The sequence below is a fragment of the Vanessa cardui genome, chromosome 1 (assembly GCF_905220365.1).
Source record: "Vanessa cardui chromosome 1, ilVanCard2.1, whole genome shotgun sequence".
NCBI classification, from domain to species: domain Eukaryota; kingdom Metazoa; phylum Arthropoda; class Insecta; order Lepidoptera; family Nymphalidae; genus Vanessa; species Vanessa cardui.
Window position 1 is genome coordinate 12,007,400 of NC_061123.1, and position 20,709 is coordinate 12,028,108.

Sequence of the window (20,709 nt, forward strand, 5' to 3'; positions counted from 1 at the left end):
CACAAATTAAACACATGAAAATTGTTTTGAATCCGCAATCGTCAGTTAAAATGTATGCGATCTAACCACTGGACTATCTCGGCTCCAGATCAGCTATCTCTAGAGAAGCCAGCTGTTGTCAAGCTGGTTTAAATTACAAATCATTCAGATGAAACTCGATAGAGTTTACTTAACACCTATGCCTATATCTATGTTCTTTATATAAATATATCTATTCTTATTTTGAATTTTGCGAGCATGATTCAATTTGTTTGAATAAGATTACTGAAACAGAAGCGAATCTAAAAATATTCTTCTGAAGGTTACAAAGGTCAACGGGTAATCTGTATAGTAGATCCCTTTACGGATTACTAGTGCGATCATGTGCCATAAATTATCCTTAACACTTACATAAACTTAACCAAACTTTTTAAGTATGTTTAAATTTCGAACGAAAAATAAAAAAAAAATGTTATCAGGCCTCTACGAGACAATATTTTTATAATGTAATTAAATTTATGAACATGTCAATTTTACATGAAAAAATTAAAGCATAGACCGCGATACCAAAACTGATTTGCATACAATATCCGAACAACCGGTATTTATATCGTTATTCAATTTATTTGTATATCGTTTATATTGAGCTGAGATGCCCCAGTGGTTAGAACGTGTGTCATCTTAACCGATGATTGCGGGTTCAAACCCAGGCAAGCACCACTATATATATGTGCTTAATTTGTGACCACAATTCATCTCATGCTCGGCGGTGAAGGAAAACATCGTTAGGAAACCTGCATATGTCTAATTGTATCGAAATTCTCCCACATGTACATTCCACCAACCCGCATTGGAACAGCATGGTGGAATATGTTCCGAACCCTCTCCCTAATGGAGGAGGAGGCCTTATCCCAGCAGTGGGAAATTTACAGGCTGTTACTTTACTTTTCCTTTTTTTTACTTTTCTCATTCGTTTTATATATTACTATTGTTGCTTATATTGTATGTTCTGTATGAATAAAACCTATACTAATACCGGTAGACACTACAGACTTTTAAGAACTCAAACGCGACATGGAACCCTTTCAAATTAAGTTTCGTTCTCTTAAAATAGCCCGCTATAAATAAACAATCGCATTACAGGACACGGTTATATATTGTTACAAATAACACTTCGTTTAACAAGTGCCCTAAGCTTTGTTCTCCGTGAAGGCAGATTAAACTCGAGCGAGCGTGGTTGCTACTAATCAATTTTGGTTAGACAATATTGGATTTTAATTAACTGTATCGCTACCAACTCGTGGCAGAGTAACGTTGTCGTCAGTTGTGGTCAATAGCATTATGGAATGAGTATTTACATCATCATAGATATTTTAACCATTCGAATTTTAAATTCGATATTGTTTATTTATTCATTCGATATTCGAATTTTAAATCGTAATTAAAACCTTTGATTGCAAAAATTATTACTGAACATTATTTTTTTTTATTATTTAGTTTTAATTTCATTTGCCAGAATGTTGGGTCAAATTTTGGATGCAAAATTTTAAACCAATTGTTGTCCTGCTGAGAATACAGACTAGAATGATAGCTTTGCTTATTTGTATTAGAAGTAATACGATATTATAATAAATATCGCAATATTTGTGCCAATTTCTATTTCAGATTTGTTTCATTTTCGATTGTTACATAGTGTTGACATTCGACAATCAAAATCGAAAATGTTTTAAAGTCATTTGCTATAGTGGTTAATTCTGTTTGGATTTTTGTATGGGGACCTGTAAAATAGTGATTTCGCAATTTCGAACAAATTTGTTCCAATAATAAAAAAAGTCTATAACATTTCCCACTCTTGATAAAGTGCTTGCTGTTTTCAGGAATTAGGACCACCATTTAGCTGTTTCGATTCAACTAACTATTCAGTCGGTATAAATTAGGACATTTGTTTAAGTACATATAAATATTTTATTTATTTTTTATTCTACAATAGATACCCCATTGTATATATATACTACTAGTAACTACCTACTACCTGTACTACCTGTGGCTTTAGGTATTGCTCGTGGGTGTTAGAAGTGTAAAAGAAGAGGCCTATGACTATCCTTGAGTTTCAAGCGTGCGTCATAAAACATTTCATCAAATTCGTGGTTCAGTGGTTAAGCCTTGAAAGCGTAACAGGCCTCTTTCGCATTTATAATAGATTTGGAGGAACTTGATTGTTTTTGACTGACTCTAAAATAAAACGAGGTTCTTCGTTCATTTTTTTTTTTTTTTTTAGATTTCGGACATTATTAATTTCGAGTGCATTTTCTTATAATTTTTCAGTCAGTTTTTATGATGTTCTTTGTTTTATTTTTATTGGCTATTAATTACCAAAAACGCGTTTATATAAACTAGTATGACAATGGCAATTGTGTAATATTTTTGTGGAACATGTCCGCTTCAAAATGTTTTAATACTTATCCTTATCCTTTATTAGACAGGATATTGTATTAAAATCAAAAGTATGACGTAACCAAAATAGCGATCCCATAGTATTTAAGACTACGTTCTATCACTGCATACCGGATCCATTTCATCAGCATATTTGAAATGAATTTCAAAACACATTTGAGTTTTTTAATAAAATCAATCAACAACGTCAGTAAGCCTATTTGAAGTCGCGATCAAAACAGTATTTTGATTAAAAAAAAAATCTTTTACATTAAGCCGTTCGAACATATGCATGCTATGGGAAATAAAACGACGGTCGACCATTGAGTACCGGCAAATAAAACGAAACGATGTGTTCGTATGACGTTGAAACTGAAATATTGTTAAACTTGCAAAGCGACTGGGTGGTTAACGTTTCAAAGCGAGCCTGCCAATTTTATAAAAGCACTTTATTCAATTACTTCTTTTGCTATCGAAATCAATAACATTTTTGAAGGACTTCTTGAAACTGAGCGAGAGTTGTAACAATACACGATTTTAACCGCGATTTCCTTCACGTTAACTGAGCTGTTTGTTTTATATTTCAACATCTGTTTTTTAAGTTTCATATTAAAATATCATATTTAATGTTTGCACGCATGTCTCCAAATGTCATCAATCTAAAAAAAAATTTTTTATTATTGAGAACTTATCAAATTCGACATTCAAAAAACGGGTATATATAGGTCGTTACTTTTGCATGCAGTAATGTCAGAATCTACATATTTTTAATATTTGAAAGAATCTTTGAGAACAACTTATATTTTCTATTGTATACAATAATGAAATACTTTATTTAATCATAGTCAATGCATTAAAGAAGAAGAAGACTACTTAAAATAATTAGACAGCTATTTCAAACTTCGATCGCTCATTCACAGGTTGTTTTACACTTAAAACTTAATTATTAGAGTTCAAATCTTATATGTAGCTTATTTAAATGGAAGTAAGAAATATATAAACACAACTTAGATTTACGTATTTCATATGTTAAGTAAAGTAACAGCCTGTAAATTTTCCACTGCTGGGATAAGGCCCCCTCTTTCATTAAGGAGAGGTCTTGGAACATATTCCACCACGCTGTTCCAATGCGGGTTGGTGGAATGCACATGTAGCAGAATTTCGATGAAATTAGACACATGCAGGTTTCCTCATGATGTTTTCCTTTACCGCCGAACACGAGATGAATTATAAACTTAGATTAAGCACATATATATATAATGGTGCTTGCCTGGGTTTGAACTCGCAATCATCCGTTAAGATCGATCACGTTAATTGACTTCAAAAATTCCGATGATAATTTCAATTAAGTTCAAAACGAATTTCGCAAAACTATAGTGAATATCATAGATTAATCAAGCTCTCGACCAATTACATCGCGTCCATCTTTTATTTGGCTTTTCACCTCTTGTAGTTGGAATAGAGTATTCCATCTCTATACTTTTTATGCACTTAATCATATTATCCGAATGGTCCATATATTTCCAGTAGATACTAAGCACACCTCCACTCAATTTTACGTTCAGGTCGTAAAAAACAACATTGTGACAATAACCCTATGGGAACAGAGAGATTCAAAAGATCACATAAAAATGATTTTACTATTCTATCAGAGTACGTAAGATCGAAGACTTGTTTATGGATAAAATATAGATAAACTTCGTTTTGTATAATACACGTTATGTCAAAGGGATTAAGTGTAATTTATTCGTTTTTAAATTATATAGATTTACTTTGAATGTATGCGTTTTTTAGATAACAATCTTATCTCCAGTTTCTGAACGATCAAAGTTAGATTAAGGTAATTCAGTTTAATCTGTAAGGTTATTAGCTGGTGGCAGACTATGACGCATTAAAGGACCATCAACAATTAGCCTAAAGTCATATTAGTTGATTGGATTTTAATCAGAAACTTGATATTTCTTCTTAACAATAGTTCATAAGAAGTATTCGTAATAATAGGACAAGTTGTTCCGTTTTATAATTAATCTGATGTTTATAAATTTTTGGAGTTCAACGGTCAATTTCCCACTGCTGGTCTCTTCTCACCCCTTTGGAGTATATTCTACCACGCTGCTCCAATGCGGGTTAGTATATACACATGGCTGAATTTTGTTGAAATTAGTCACATGCAAGTTTCCTCACGATGTTTTCCTTCATCGCCTTAGCACTTTCGTCAAAATACCTCAATATCAATTCAAAATTCAAAATTCGAATATCTTTATTCAACTTAAAAATAATATTTTCCTATTGATTTTCAAAATTATTCCATCTTTTCGGAAATAAAATTTCAGCCCGGAGAAGAATCGGCGAAAGAAACACAGAAAGCTTTATTTTTTTTGGAAAAAATACATATAGTATTTACATATTTTGATACGAGTAGGGGAAGATTGATCACAGTGGCGTGCTATTGGAGAGGCCGATGACAATGACGATTCATGATGATTTTTTGAACTAATTTAATTATTTATGATTTTATATAAACCAACCCGCATTGGAACAGCGTGGTGGAATATGTTCCAAACCTTCTCCTCAAAGGGAGAGGAGGCCTTAAGCCCAGCAGTGGGAAGTTACAGGCTGTTGTTGTTGTTGTTTATATAATAGGCATTGTGACTCACAAGCCTTACTAAAACTATTACTAAAACTTTTGCACTGTTGCAATGATATTGAAACCGAATAAAAAACAAAGTCTAGAATATATGCAATATTCTTAGGTTTTCGCAACTGTTTTGCATTTTCAAAACTCATATAAGGGACTCAATGCAGGTACATACATGCAAACAGCACCAATCGAAATTGCAAATTTGTGCAGGGGCGGCTTCGGTTCGTTAGCGACTTGTGTTTACGCGTTACCAACAACTAGGGTTGTCAACCGCTAATTGATCAGGATTTACTTTCAACTCATCCGATTTGACATTAGCTTAAATCAGATAGCACTCCTTTTAAATGATTTTTCGTGTAAATTAATTTTTTGTTCGATTTGGAATTTAGGGTTGCCACTCGTTACTTGATTGCGAATTCCGTTTTAATCCCATTTAACACCACTGCTCAAACTATAATGTTAATATATAACCTTTCTTTGTTATATTTTTGTTTTCTTAGTTTGAAATTCTACTCAAACAATGCTTCTGAATCAGAATTATTCACTTCTGCAGTGAGTAGTAAGTTGCACGCGATTAAATAGTTTTTTTAAATACCGAGTAAGTATTATACTTCCCAGTGTGGGTTTGCTAATGTTATCCAAGCCAGATATGCCTTAATCCTACTTTAAAAAAAAAATAGAATGTAATAAGTTCAATGACTGCTTGCAAGGAATATTGAGCTTTATTTACACTGGAGCTCCTTTGAAGTTGTCAGAGTTTTCAATAAAGCGAATTTAGTTTGAATTGTAACTCACCTATTTGAGCCTCGACATATTCTCATTAAACTGAATTAGTCATATTCTCATATTCTAATCAAGACTCTGTTTATTGTAACCGTTTCAGTAAATTGTACTCATTAAGATGTACAATATATCAATTATAATGTATAGCAATGTGTAATATCTTTGTAATAGAGCATTGATATAGTACGTCATCTAATTATGTTTACTTTAGTACAGTTATCATTTAATACAGGAAGGTAGCCAAAGGCAGGTGTTTTCTCTTCTTGAGAAGAGATCTTGGAGCTTGTTCAATATATTAATTTCAAGCAATAAGTAGGTTTCACCTCTTTAAGCACAAAATTGATGGTTAGAAAAAAAAAATTCAAACCCGTAAACTCAACTCTAAAAGTATCTAAAATATCTGTTTGTTTTATGACCAGAAGCGCAAATGGGCAATTTAATGGTAAATCATTAGAACCACCCAAAAAATATTAACCATTCTTTAGATCACCAATGCGTCACCAACGTTAGGAACTAAGATGTTATAACCCTTGTGACTGTAGTTACACTGGCTCACTCACCCTTCAAACCGTAATACAACAATACTGAGAACTGTTTGGTGGTAAAATATGTGATGAATGGGTGGCATCTACAAAAGTATTGGTGATAAGCAGTGCATAATTAACTTAATATATTTATTCCAATGTATCATAAGATACTTCATATTATTATTTCCTTTATTAATAAATGCTGACATATTACGCTTTTGTATCATATTATGTTCAACGTAATGTGGCTTTCGAAGTCTTCTTTAATAGTGAACATGTTAATTTAATGTATAGATTCGCTTTTTTACAACTTGTTTCGACTTGTTCTTTCTAAGGAACCTTTTATCCTTTATAAGAAATTTTAAAAGAACCTAGACTTTTAAAACCTAGACTTATTAATGAAAAGCTATTCCGCTTGAGCGCTGTGCTATAAATAATTGAGATTATGCGGATTATGATTTTTTTTTTCAATGTGCAAACGTTAAAGCCGTCTGGTGTGTTACAACCCTAAGTGTGTAACATTGTGGTATAATAATGATCTTTCTTTTATCGAAAATTTAAATAATTGCAAAATTTTCCAATTTGCATATTTGTATTGGACTCAGTGTTATACAGTATTGTTATTTTAATGATTAAATCGATAAACTCTTTAATGGTACTATTTCGAAATTCCGAGGTCCTTACCAACTTGTTATAGATTTTTTATAAACGTTTTCAAAAGATTTGTTTTTAAATTAATTATAACGTGTACCAACCCTACGACACCCGTTATCATATAAGTGATCTTTCTCGTAAAATTTGATTTAAAGCAAAAAAAAAAACAACAATAAAATTGATTAATTCGGATCAATAATTTAAATGTATACGGACTAACCAAAGCATTCCTTTTATACATGTATATATAGACCATTATATACATTTGAAATTGCAAATGACGAATTTAGGGGGATTTTTGGATATGTGGTAGAGATCTATCTGTTTTAGAATAACTTAACTTGAAATTGTCGACCTCGATTTCTTAGGCTTGTTCCCCAACATCTTGAATAAAGGGTTGAATTTAATTTTTTTGCGGTAACTCGGATGTGTGGCGTGATACGATAATTATTATTAGATACTTTTTTCTTGTCCAATCACGCTCTACAATTTATATCCTATACATTTTAACCTGCCATTGATAGTTATTGACATATCAGCCAACAATTTCAGTTTCAGTTCAATTGAATTTTCCAACCATTTTTAAAGAAGGCAATAAAACAAAAAGTCAGTTTTCTTTGTGACGTTCTCCCATAACTCATACAAGTACTCGTTATGTTACTTTAAAAGTATAATATGAAGGTAAATAACAGCACCTACATAGCAGTTTATATCGAATATTTGAATAGTACCAGTCAAAATATTTGCGAGAGCGGCTCAATAATGTATGGCATGCTCAGCGTGGCTGGTTCAATCCTGTACTTTCGGTTATTGCTCTTAATTTCTAGTAAAGCTAGTCAATTGGAGAGGAAATTTATTATCTACTAGCTGTTGCACGCAGCTTTGCTTGCAAAGTCGAACATTTACAGCTTAACTTAAAATTTTACATTAATTCTTACCTTTATAACCACATTGGTGTTTATTTTACACCCTTAGGGATAGATATACAGAAAGATTCAGAAACGCTTAAATATATTTTTAATCAATAGTTCCATATTCAAGTTTCATGTATGTAACTTAAAAAATGACGACTTTCCCTCCAAATTTTTAACAGTCTTCCCCTTAGGGACAAAATTTTCAAATTTATTTTCTTATACCTAATGATCCTAGTCATCAAATTTTATCGCTCTTACTTTAATAGCTTACGCTGGACAATGATGATTCAGTGAGTCAAGAAATATTATTTTAAATATGTTGATATACTGCGTACCTGTTTTCATATTCGAATATTTAAATAAATTTTAAAGTAAAACAATGATGTTTTCTAAAACTTCGTACAACGATTTATTTACTATCAAATCATCTTTATTCATAGCTCCCATTCTATATATTATCTTGTTTAATTAACGCACGAGCGTTATAACACTGTCACAATTCAAAAGTAATTGAAGTTTGTTTTGAATGGCTTTCAGTGATTCCGTTGCGAATATAAATTCATACGCTCGTAGTAATCTCGTTATTGATGTAATACAATGGAAACGATTGAACGAAAAATTAAATTATCGCGATGCTAATTGAATGCATCAGTTATGAATAGATTTTTAGTTTTAATATTTTTGTCAATACTTCGATTAATTCTATCGAATATATCGTACGAATATTTGAATCCATTTTCATGGTCACAAACAAAAAAAGTAGCCCATGTTCTGCCTTGGAGTTAGAAATTTGCTTCATACCAAATTGAACCAAATTCGGTTGGGTGGTTTGGTACTGAAAGAATCACAGACAGACAGACAGACAGTGTTACTTTCACATGTAATCATCTTTCATTATAATCTTAAGTATAGATTACTACTTATAACAACGACACATAAAATAAACATTCTTAAAATGATGAGGTTGTAGTTATCTACTTCGAACGAATTGACACTTACTAAGCGTTTTAGCGAACAACTTTATCGAAAAATCCACATTCATCGTTTAATAAGCGCCAAAGAAGTAATAATAACTACAACATTTAAAATACGCACGTACCAAAATATCGTATTATGTAAGTCGTTATGCAAGAATTGACATAAATATTTGATAAAAAATTCAAGAATATCTTGTAACATTTTAAAAAAAATAATGTATAAAATATTGTTAATCAAGATAATGATACATCTCAACAATTCATCAACAAAATATTATGTTGCGCTAAGAATTTACATTATACAAAGACTTTAATGAAACTATATAAATTAAGAATAAATTAAAAAAGTGTTTCCGCCCGGGATCGAACCGGGGGCCTTCTGCGTGTTAGGCAGATGTGATAACCGCTACACCACGGAAACGATGTCAGCAGAAACTAATATAACATTCTGTTACCAAGACAATCTAATTATAACATGTATTAAGATTTTTTCGAAAGTAATCTCGCCTTGACTGGCCATTTTTTTTTTTTTATTACGCTGGAAAAACGCTTTGCGCGCTTCCCCCACGTGATGGAAAGTGGGGGGGTGTGTGGGACTCCCCGGAGCCCTGAACGCCGAGTGCGCCCAAGCACACCGGGTTTACCCACTAAAAAACCAGAGGTACCCTCTCCGTCTTTCGGCGGACGCCACGGGATCGCTTACGCATGCTACCGTGACGCCCTGACGGTCGGCCCGCTTATACGGGAAAAGTGTTTCCGCCCGGGATCGAACCGGGGGCCTTCTGCGTGTTAGGCAGATGTGATAACCGCTACACCACGGAAACGATGGCCTTGACTGGCCAGACTGGACCTAACGAACTTATTATTAAATATTATTTATATATGTATCATTCATAGTGAATTTTAGTTATAATATAAAACTAGAATTAATAACAAATAACATCTATAGTCTATACTAATATTATACAAGCGTAAGTAACTGTCTGTCTGTCTGTCACCCTTTCTCGGCAAAATCATTGAACTAAATTTAATGCAATTTGGTTTGAAGCAAGCTTCGACTCCAAAGAAGGACACAGGCTACTTTTAAAAGGTTGTATGTAAAACCTAACCGCCCCCCTATACATGCGGGCGTCATTAAACATTGTCATTTAACAATATTTGTTTACTTTGCTTATGTTACCTGCTCAAACAATCATATATACTCTATTCCAAACATAATAGGAGAAATGTCAAATAAACATTTGAGTACAAATTGGTCGAGAGCTTGATTAATCAATGTTATTCACAGTGGACTTGTGAAAAAATGGGTTTGAACGTCGATGAAACATTAATCGAAATTTTAAAAGTAAAATTAGTTGAAATTCGTGGAAATAAGTAGTTAAGTGTAATAGCGTGGTATTTTAAATAAACATACCTACATATATTAATAAAGAACTATATGTACTACGCAATAAGCAAATTTATGGGTTGTTTATCTTTTTCCTACTTCCATAGGAATAGGCTAATGAACAGGCTATACGTTCCTTGTACAGTCAGAATAAGAAAACTAACAATTTTCAAATTCATTCCTTCATCTAGTCTTAAACTCTTAGTACCTTTTGAATCTAAACATCAAATCATTGCGACGCAATATGTCAGTCTCGATCGGTAAAGCAAATTATCGCTCATAATAAGCACACGAAAATAGATCTTAAGGTGACGAACCTTTTCTTACCCCGACTGTAAATTTATTGAAAGACATCTAGACACTTAAAAAGGATTCTATTTTTAAAACATTAATACACAAACTCATACTCTACTTTATATTTCAGTTAAAAAAAAAACAATTGATCGTTTTAGAAAAGTCGATTCAAATATCGGGTAGTTGTTTTTGTAGTTGGTACACGGAGTCCGGGGACGAACTGCAGCTGAACTCAAAAGCGAACGATCGACTACAAGACTGTTGCAGAATAAATTTATCACCGCACGTGCGACCTGGATGAGATCCTTCTGTAGAGCCTTTGGCGAGTTGGCCACTTCCCAGTTCTGTTTATTTTAAACAATCTATTATGTTTTCAGCAAGTATATATAACTAGATGCCTCGAAGGTATAACAGTTACTTTACGAGGCTATATGCCCCGAGGTCCAAAGCTCAAATTCTTAGTTAGGATATCATTTTTAATACGCTTGTATTATCTACACTTATCATTTATTAATGTAACGTAATCCTTCAACGTAATCTCCTCCATCTTTGAATGCTGTAATGCATTTGAAAATCCACACACGTACATACCTTTTTTATTACTATTATGCGGGTAAATCGGCCAATAATTGTAATCAGTGGTCAATAAATATTAACCATTCCTTATCTCCAATACGACACCGACCTTGGAAACTAAGATGTTTCAAAACAGAACACAACAATTATAGTATTTCGGTGGTTTACACAAAACGTTATGAAGTGCGTAATTATTATTTAATAATTATGTTCTGATCATGGCCTGATATCTGAATAACAACATTACATTAAGTAACGACAAATTGTATTATTACAAATTTTTTTTTCATAAGTATTAATATTCTGATAATAAGATTTTTACTAACATGGTATTATGCAATTTGTATTACGAATCTTTGTAATTTATGTATTCTATCGAAAATGACATAAAATCCCCATGGAGTTTTAAATAAAATATTCTAATATTACCTTAGTATTGTATCTGAAGTAATTACTATATGATAAAAAAAAATCTGTTGAGCGATAAAATGAAATAAAATAAATATGTATTTAAAAAAGTAATTACAATTCCAATCGAACATTAAATACTTATTTTTAAATAAACTCTTTTATACAGTTGTTATCAACGAGCTTAAATATTTTTTTGTAATTTATTACTTCAATACCTTTTATCTTTAGTTCGCGATATCCAATATAGATAAAGCACTGCAATTAATATAAAAAAACATTATTGTTTGTATTTCAATTATAAATATACAATTTTAGCAAGAACGTTTTTTAATATTAATCAAATTATTAAAAATAACTGATTTTATATTATTCAAACAACATTACTAAATATGTTTTATTAATGTTAAAAATAGCAATTTAAATTGATCAAAATAAAAAATGTATATTTATTATTAATATTTATTGTATATATAAAAGATGCATTATAATTCTTCTGTCTGTCTGTATGTATCATCTGTATCATCTTATAGAATAAAACGTTTAAGTCTACTTAACAGTATCGCAAACATATGTATAATATTCCCTCAGTTTTAATGATTGGCAATTTTTGAGATGAATCTGTACAAGACAAAGCTTAAAAATATAACGACACTATAATGTAAATATATCTAATTTAAATATCTTTCTGTAATCATCCCACTGCTGGGTAATGTCTCCTCTTTACTTGATCAGAAGTATTACAGCCCATTCTACAGCTTGTCTCTAGTGGGTGTTTCTTAACTTTTAACAGTATACTCTCTTACATAATTATTTCTTATGTAAATAATACATACCAAAGTACTTTAGCCTTGAATAAATTGTCACGTGAAAACATAACAAATAAATTATTTAAACTTCGCTGTTTAAATTGTTTCTTGTTGAGACCTGAAGACCAATCCGAGCATTAAGACCGCGTGTCTTACCCAAGTCTTACGAGTTTATTTGTCCATACATTCTAAACATTTTACCGTATGCCGTTTGCGTGTCTACAGTTTGTTCAGGCTAGCGTCTTGGGTACAATTGTCGGATATTCAATTCAAAATTTTACCTTATCTGGTCGTGATAAGAATTTAGATGAGTTAGCTACGGTGAGTTTGTTCAATTCCGTTTTCCTAGGTCGTGCCTTTTGATTATTGAACGCTGATACAGATGTCAATAATTGAAAACACTATCTTTTTCGTAACTTATCAAAATTTGAAAAAGTGGAAATATCTTTTGGCCACCTCATGGTAAATGGTCACCATCGCTCATAGAAAATGGCGCTATAGGAAATATTAACCATTCTTTACATCGCCAATGCTCTATCAAACTTGGGAACTAAGATGTTATGTCTCTTGAGCCTGTAGCTACACTGCCTCACTCACCTTTTAAACCAGAACACAATAGTACTGAGTACTGTTGTTTAGCGGTAGTATATCTGATGAGTGGATGATTAATATTATATAAATCTTCTATTAGAGTATGTGTATGTGTTTGAACAATTTATAAATTAGGTTATGTTTAATAAGTAATATAGTATATCGATGGGTCCTATGTACAACGGCCAATATGAAAATTGATAACTTTTCAGTAGACGCTCTCAAAGTTTCAATTATATATCATTTTTACATGCTTCAACTTATGTTGCTGAAATTTTGCACACATATTAGGACACCGATTGTTAACTGTTTTACCTAGTTTGATTTATTTATATATTATTAGTTTTTTAGTTAATGTAGATATGACTATATACGTGACTTTTTTGTTTAGTAATACACTGTAAAAATAATAATAAAAAGGCCAATGAGTCACTTTGGTCGATTTACTTGCCAAACAAATTTTTAAAAGAACGCGTATTTTAAATGTTTTAATGTATTCAAATTTATAAAAATATATTTAAAATAAATAGACAACTTATATTGATAATAATTTTGTAATAACTTTATGATATAATTCACATTGACACTTATACGTTATTTCATTCAGTGTTGTAAAATTATTAACCCTCAGTTAGACCACAAAAATAAAAAAAATTAACAGCTCTCTATACATTTTTTAAACGACACTAAATGTAAAAACCTTTTCAAAATCAAGTTGGAATCAAAAAACTTATATAATTTTTTTTTTTTAATATTAATTAAAGGTTGCACGGCCTGAGGAAAAAATAATAAAGTCTTAATTAAAAAAATCCCTAAATGCAGAAAATAAACCTTTAAAAACAAAACAAAATCACTCATTGTCATCATTATCAGTAATAATCAACATTGAATTAACATTAATTAAGACTTAAGTCTTAACTCTTAAGAGTCGAGATGGCCCAGTGGTTAGAACGCGTGCATCTTAACCGATGATTGCGGTTTCAAACCTAGGCAAGCACCGCTGATTCATGTGCTTAATTTGTCTTTATAATTCATCCCGTGCTCAGCGGTGAAGGAAAACATCGTAAGGAAACCTGCATGTGATAAATTTCATAGAAATTCTGCCACATATGTATTCCACCAACCCGCATTGGAAAAGCGTAGTGGAATATGTTCCAAAACCTTCTCCTCTAAGGGAGAGGAGGCCTTTAGCCCAGCAGTGGGAATTTACAGGCTGTTGTTGTTGTTGTTGTTGAATTAACATTAGATGAAACCAAATTTTCATAATATGCACGATAAATTGGTGGAATAATATTTTTGCGACATAAATCAATTAAATATTTTTTTTTTGGATGGAAGGATTGGTAATAACTGATCATAACATAATTTTAAAGGTATTTCCGATCTGTTGTCCTTCTGAATTTTTAGTCCAATTAAAACAAACACTAGCTTGCATCTTTTTAAAGTCAAAAATCATGTTTTGAGATACATCTATAACATTATAAGGAATTCCTTTCACTTTAGCCCATCTTATTAATGGACTCTACTCAGATGGTGTATAAATATTCTTATACCTTGAAGCTTTCTCAATTGTGGCATGTATGGAATCACCCTCGTTCTGTGTATGTCCTTTTTCAAGAAAAGTATGTTTAATATTGATACTAAGATGTTTAGCTGCGTAGAGATACATAAAAAACATTATCCTATTTCTATTTTGATTAATACAATTATCTGACCAAAATCTAAAGTCATCACAGCGTACAATATGTACAATATACACACATGTACAATAATAACCTATTAATTACATAAAAATAAATATTATTAACACATGATAATAATATAAAACAATAAAATAATTACAAAGATCAGTGTGTTTATTTTCATCGTTTTATATAACCTAGTTGGTCACTCGAGTCACTATTATTTACATTACCAATAGCTAAATTTACTAAACTCCTACTTATACTGTACTTAGAATAATTTTTGGACGTCATGTTATACTGAATTATATCTTATAAAACATAATATTCACTAAGACATTGGTAAATTATTATTACAGCACGACATCGTTCCGTGTGTCGTAGAAGCGCTTAAGTGACTGATCGGCCGTTGAAGTAAACTAACACGCGGGATTTCCCCGCGTACAAGTCTCAAATTATCGTTTTGCCTTTATACGTTTAAAATTATGTCACATAGGCTCTTTTACAGCAACAAAAAATAGCATTTGCGCCTATAAATATGTATTTTGTGTTAATGCAACTTGTTAAATAGACTAAAAGGAAGCATTTGAGACAAAAAAGTGAAAATGCTAAAATTGTTGCATTGGCCCATGTACGTAGGACCCATCGATATTTACATTTCGATTATAAATAATCCAGTTGAGAGCAAATTTAATTGGATCGATATTTTAAATCATAACTTTTAATATAATAATATGTTATTATATTATTTAGGTATGATGATGAAAACAATCAAATAAAAGTACTTTTAATTAATTTTGGATGAAATAGCAATCACTCGACCGCACTCTGCGGGCGCAGGATTTAATTTATTCAATTTTAAATTTTAATAAATTTTAATTATTAATTTTATTGCCACCAATTTTATATAAACCTCAAGCAATCATATTATTTATATTTCAACACACAATAAAATGCTTTATTTGTCAAATAAAGTCGAGAGTGATTAGTGTCATAAATATTAGAAATACTTCAAGTTCTAAAGGTCGAGTCTATTTTAATGAATTAGGTAATTTATAACATTATAAATGTTTCATATTAATATTTATTTAAGAATATAAATATTTATTTCGATAAATATTTTATTTTAATAAATCAAGCAAAGATTTAATGTATTGTTGTTATTATATTTTTTAACATTTCAAGATTTTATTAGAAGTAGGTATTTTGACTTCTCAAACGTAAAAAGAACGATACAGACTCAAGTATGATCTAGTACTAGTACTACTAGTAATACCTATCAGCGATAATTTTATTATATTCTAGTTATTTACAGTACCTAACAATCACAACTTGGTTAATTATGAAGATATTATATTTATAGTATTAATATAAGCAAATGAAAGAGGATTTTTTCGAAGTTGGATTGTAACTGATTCCATTTGAATAAGCTGATCTTATATATCAGCATAGATGGCGTGTTCTACCTCGTACAAGAGCCGCTGAATTTTCATGTGCTTAATTCGCCTTTATAATTCATTTCGTGCCCGGCAACGAAGGAAAACATCATGAGAAAACTCGCATGGACCAATGCGGTGACATAAGCTTCTAACCTCCTTTTTAGTTTTGGATGAGGTCTGAACCCAGCTTGGACATTTACAGCTTAAATTATATTTTATTTTATATTGTTTAAGTATATGTATATCTATCCATATTGAGCCGATATAGGCCCGAGGTTAGAACGCGTCATCTTAACTGATGATTGCTGGTTCACACCCAGGCAAGCACCACTGAATATTCGTGAGCTTAATTTGTGTTTACAATTAATCTATAGGTCGGCGGACGGAAAACATCGCGACGAAAACTGTATGTGTCTTATTTCATAAAAAATCTCACACGTTCTACCAACCCGCATTGGAACTGCGTGGTGGTATCTCTTCCAAACCTTCTCGTCAAAGGGAGAGTAGGTTTTAGACAAGCAGTATGAAATGGGCTATAGGCTGTTGTTGTTGTATTTCCATAGGACGTTTTGTTTTAGTTCACATATTTAGATTCAAATCAAATCAAATTCCTCGTTAGACTTAGAAGCATTACGCTTACTTATTAATTGTCAAATTAAACACGGAACAGATTCGGATACATACATACAGCGGGCCTTTGTTGTCAGTTATTTATAAATATTCAACATGAAAAGAAATAGCCGGGAGGTGAACGTTTCTTTCTCAACCAAACCTTTCGCACACAATCATTCTTTATTTTTGTTTTATTTGAAATCAGATGCATTTTGAACGATCTGGGATCCTGTTGTAATTGATTACGGGTTCCTTCATCCGTGTGCAAATGCTATACTCCTGTTCACCGTCTTGCTTACATTCATATTGATAAGAGAAAGCCATAAATATCTTTGGAACTTGTAGCATAAAAACATTTTCACTGTTCCTTCTATGTATCTAATCTTTGTAAATAAGCGGATCACGTCAGCTTACTTATGTTCGTTATGAAATCATGCCCGTGTTGACTCGCAATTGTCTTGCCCTTTCTGTGTAACTAGTTTAAAGCGCTGCAATAACCGCTGCTTGAGAAATGGAACAGCGCTTTATGTTACATAATTAATGCTTTTTATTAACATTATTAGCGACTTAGCGTCTTCGCACGGGTGCAATACTGATACTAAATATACTATGGATTTTTCTTATATATGACAACACATTAGAAACTTCTAAAATTATCAGTGTTTCTTTACTATATTTATATTATATACAAAAACCTTCCTCTCGAATCACTCTATTATTAAAAAAAAAGGAATTAGTCTAAAAAAACCGCTTCATAATCCGTTGCGTAATTTTAAAGATCCAGGCATACATAGAGACTGACTGACTGACTGACTGTATTATACCATGTAATGTAGATGTTAAATTAAGAAATTTGTATTGAGGTTGTTATATTTTTTTATCTTACTAATTGCGATTAAAATACTTAATATTTAAACTTGTTTTTGAATATTTTTAATACGTAAAGTAATAGGTAAAGTCTCTTAATTAAAATAGTCGTAGGCATAGAAATTAAAGTAAGTATTTCTTCATGAGGCAGATTGAAAGAGGTTCAAATTCCTCACAAGTGTGGCTGCAATCTTATTATTCTAATTTGTTGAATAAAAATTAATCAATAATTATTTTATATATTTAAATATTTTAATTTATTCGATTTTAAGTGTTTGTTGAACATTATAACAAACAATTGCACTAATGAATTATATTATTTTGATAAGTTATGTGTTGACACAGCTTTAGGTGTTATATTAAGACGTCAATTATATGATTTGTTATTGCATATTTAGATAAATAGATATCTGCAAACATCTCTTTATTAAATTGACAACCGTTGACATCGTTTCCGTGGTGTAGCGGTTATCACATCTGCCTAACACGCAGAAGGCCCCCGGTTCGATCCCGGGCGGAAACATATCTTTTTTATTTTTTGAATATTTTCATCACAATTATTACATAATATGCATTTGTAATATAATCAATTTCTATGCCACAGTTAGTTAGTTGACGTTATGTGAAGAAACAAAGTTTTTATTTATAATCACTGACGAACACAGTTATATTATAATACAAAAACCATTTTGTATAATACTATATTAAATCAAATTTGTTAGAATCGAATGTTTTATACAATACAATACGAACTAAAATTTAGATGATAAATAATAGTTGGAATGAAATAGGTAATGGTGGTCGCCTTGGGCAACTGGTAAAATCAATTTCAGCACAATTCTCATTTTCTCGATACTTTCATTTCTCTGCAATCCGGATGATAAAATTCACTGAGCTTTTGCTCTGCAGTGTACATCGAATTCTATTTGCAACTTCATACACGTACTTTGTTGAGGCGAATTTGAGGAGCAAGCAGTTTTGGTTATTAAGGCTGTTCTCTTTTTAAAATAAGAAAATGTATCCTTTAGTTCATTCAATACTGTATTTAACGCTTTGATGTTTTAATACAGATACAAAATAAACTATAATTAAAAAAAAAAAACATATATCAGTCTAGACTCTAAATTATATGCGTTAACATCAAAAGCAGCGCATTAATTAATATCAATAAAAAAAAGAAAAACAAAATTAACAAAAAAAAAAAAAACGACTTCAAACAAAACAATATTTCAAAACATATTAATATTCAGTAAAAAAATAATTACTTAGTGAAATTTTAAGTAAAATAAAATAAAAATTATTAGATTACTTAAAAGTCAATTAATGTCATATTTGGAGCCGGTGTCAGCCACGGACATGCGCCTCAATAATCAAAGAAAGAAGCGATTCGCCCTTGATCAACACATTATACTGTCGTATGAAAGGTAATTTGTGAAAACATATATCTTAAAGTACTCTAGTATTATTTTTTGCTAGATATACCTATTGTATCATTTTCTTGGCAGGTGAAGTCGTTTTAAAACATTGTCCGATCAGTTCGATGAATTATTTAATGCTATGAAATTAATCTTAGGATATAAACAGTATCATAAAATGACTTTTAAAACATATTACGTTGGTATCATCCACAATGTTCGTGCTTTATCATTCTTCGTCTTTTTAATGGAAATTAACAGAGTGCTTCCATTTTTTTCTTTTCGTTCCCTCAAATGATTACTTACCGGTGACTTGTGAAAATATTTGTACGTTATATTGTAATTTATGAAAATTTGTTCGTCATAATCGCTAATGTAATCGACTTTCACTGAAATATTTGAAGTTATGAGATTTTTAATATGTTTGAATATTAATAGTATAAAAGTATCTTAGGCTATTTTTAATTATTAATTTTAAGTGCGCAGTGATCAGTGCCACTGATGCCACTGGCTTTATCTAATCAACAAACGAAGGTTCCATCTCGAAAGTGTGTTTTTTTTCCTAATACTGTTAATCGTGTATCATGTAATCATTATCTTCAATTGTCTATAATTCATTTATTTTCGATTACGCTATCATATATCAATCTTTATTTATTATACATATTTTGTTGTTTGGCTTGAAATTAAAGATTATTTTAATTTTATTACCTATGTTCACCGTATATATTTTTCAGTTTTATCCGTAATAATATTACAAATAAGCAACTCTGTCTGTATGTCTATCTACTTTTTCAAGGTCGAATAACTGAACCGAATTTGATAAAATTTATTAAGCAATCTTGAACTCTAAGGAACCCTTGGTCCTTCCTTGCGGTTAGGTTAAATAGGCGTTTTTTATGTCTGACATCTGACGGTCTATCCCTAAAACTAACATAGATGAGTGCGCAAAAGAAAGTTACATATTTTTATGTCTGATGGTCAGTGACAGAGTCCGGCCAAGTTCAAGCATTCTCTAGAGAGAAGAGACAACGGAATTGATGCGGCAGATGCTATAGACGCACGCACACTTCTGTACACATATATCTGTACGTACAAGTACAGGTGCACTCTATAATCTCGCACCATCATAATCTAATGGAAAAGTAAACCCACTATACCAATGATAATGATAAAATTACTTTCAATCTAATAATTCTGCATAAAATTTATACCTTTTTTAGTAATGGCAAGGATATAGTTTTAGTAACAACAAAACAACAACAACAACAGCCTGTAAGTTCCCACTGCTGGGCTAAAGGCGTCCTCTCCCTTTCGAGGAGAAGGTTTGGAACATATTCCACCACGCTGTTCCAATGTGGGTTGGTGGAATACACATGTGGCAGAATTTCTATGAAATTTGTCACATGCAGGTTTCCTCACAATGTTTTCCTTCACCGCTGAGCACGAGATGAATTATAAAGACAAATTAAGCACATGAATCAGCGGTGCTTGCCTGGGTTTGAACCCGTAATCATCGGTTAAGATGCACGCGTTCTAACCACTGGGCCATCTCGACTCCGTTTTTGTAACGTAAGCCTACATTTCTCGGTCGGTAACATATGCTTAAATGCAAATGTGTGTGGATACAATTACATAAAAAGAGGATTATCATTATATTTTATTTGAGTACGTTTTCGAGCGCCTTGAAAAGCGTGGATTGTATTTATATTATACATTAA

The 20,709-nt window shown here is 31.5% G+C and overlaps 3 non-coding genes across 3 annotated transcripts; 1 reads left to right on the plus strand and 2 right to left on the minus strand.

Moving 5' to 3' along the window:
- Positions 1-9,256: 9,256 nt before the first annotated feature.
- Positions 9,257-9,329, minus strand: Trnav-aac. The gene has a single exon. It is a non-coding gene; the product is annotated as a tRNA-Val (tRNA).
- A 330-nt stretch (positions 9,330-9,659) lies between these two features.
- On the minus strand, positions 9,660-9,732 carry Trnav-aac. Its single transcript has one exon. It is a non-coding gene; the product is annotated as a tRNA-Val (tRNA).
- Positions 9,733-18,023: 8,291 nt separating this feature from the next.
- Positions 18,024-18,096, plus strand: Trnav-aac. Its single transcript has one exon. It is a non-coding gene; the product is annotated as a tRNA-Val (tRNA).
- The last annotated feature ends 2,613 nt before the right edge of the window (positions 18,097-20,709 follow it).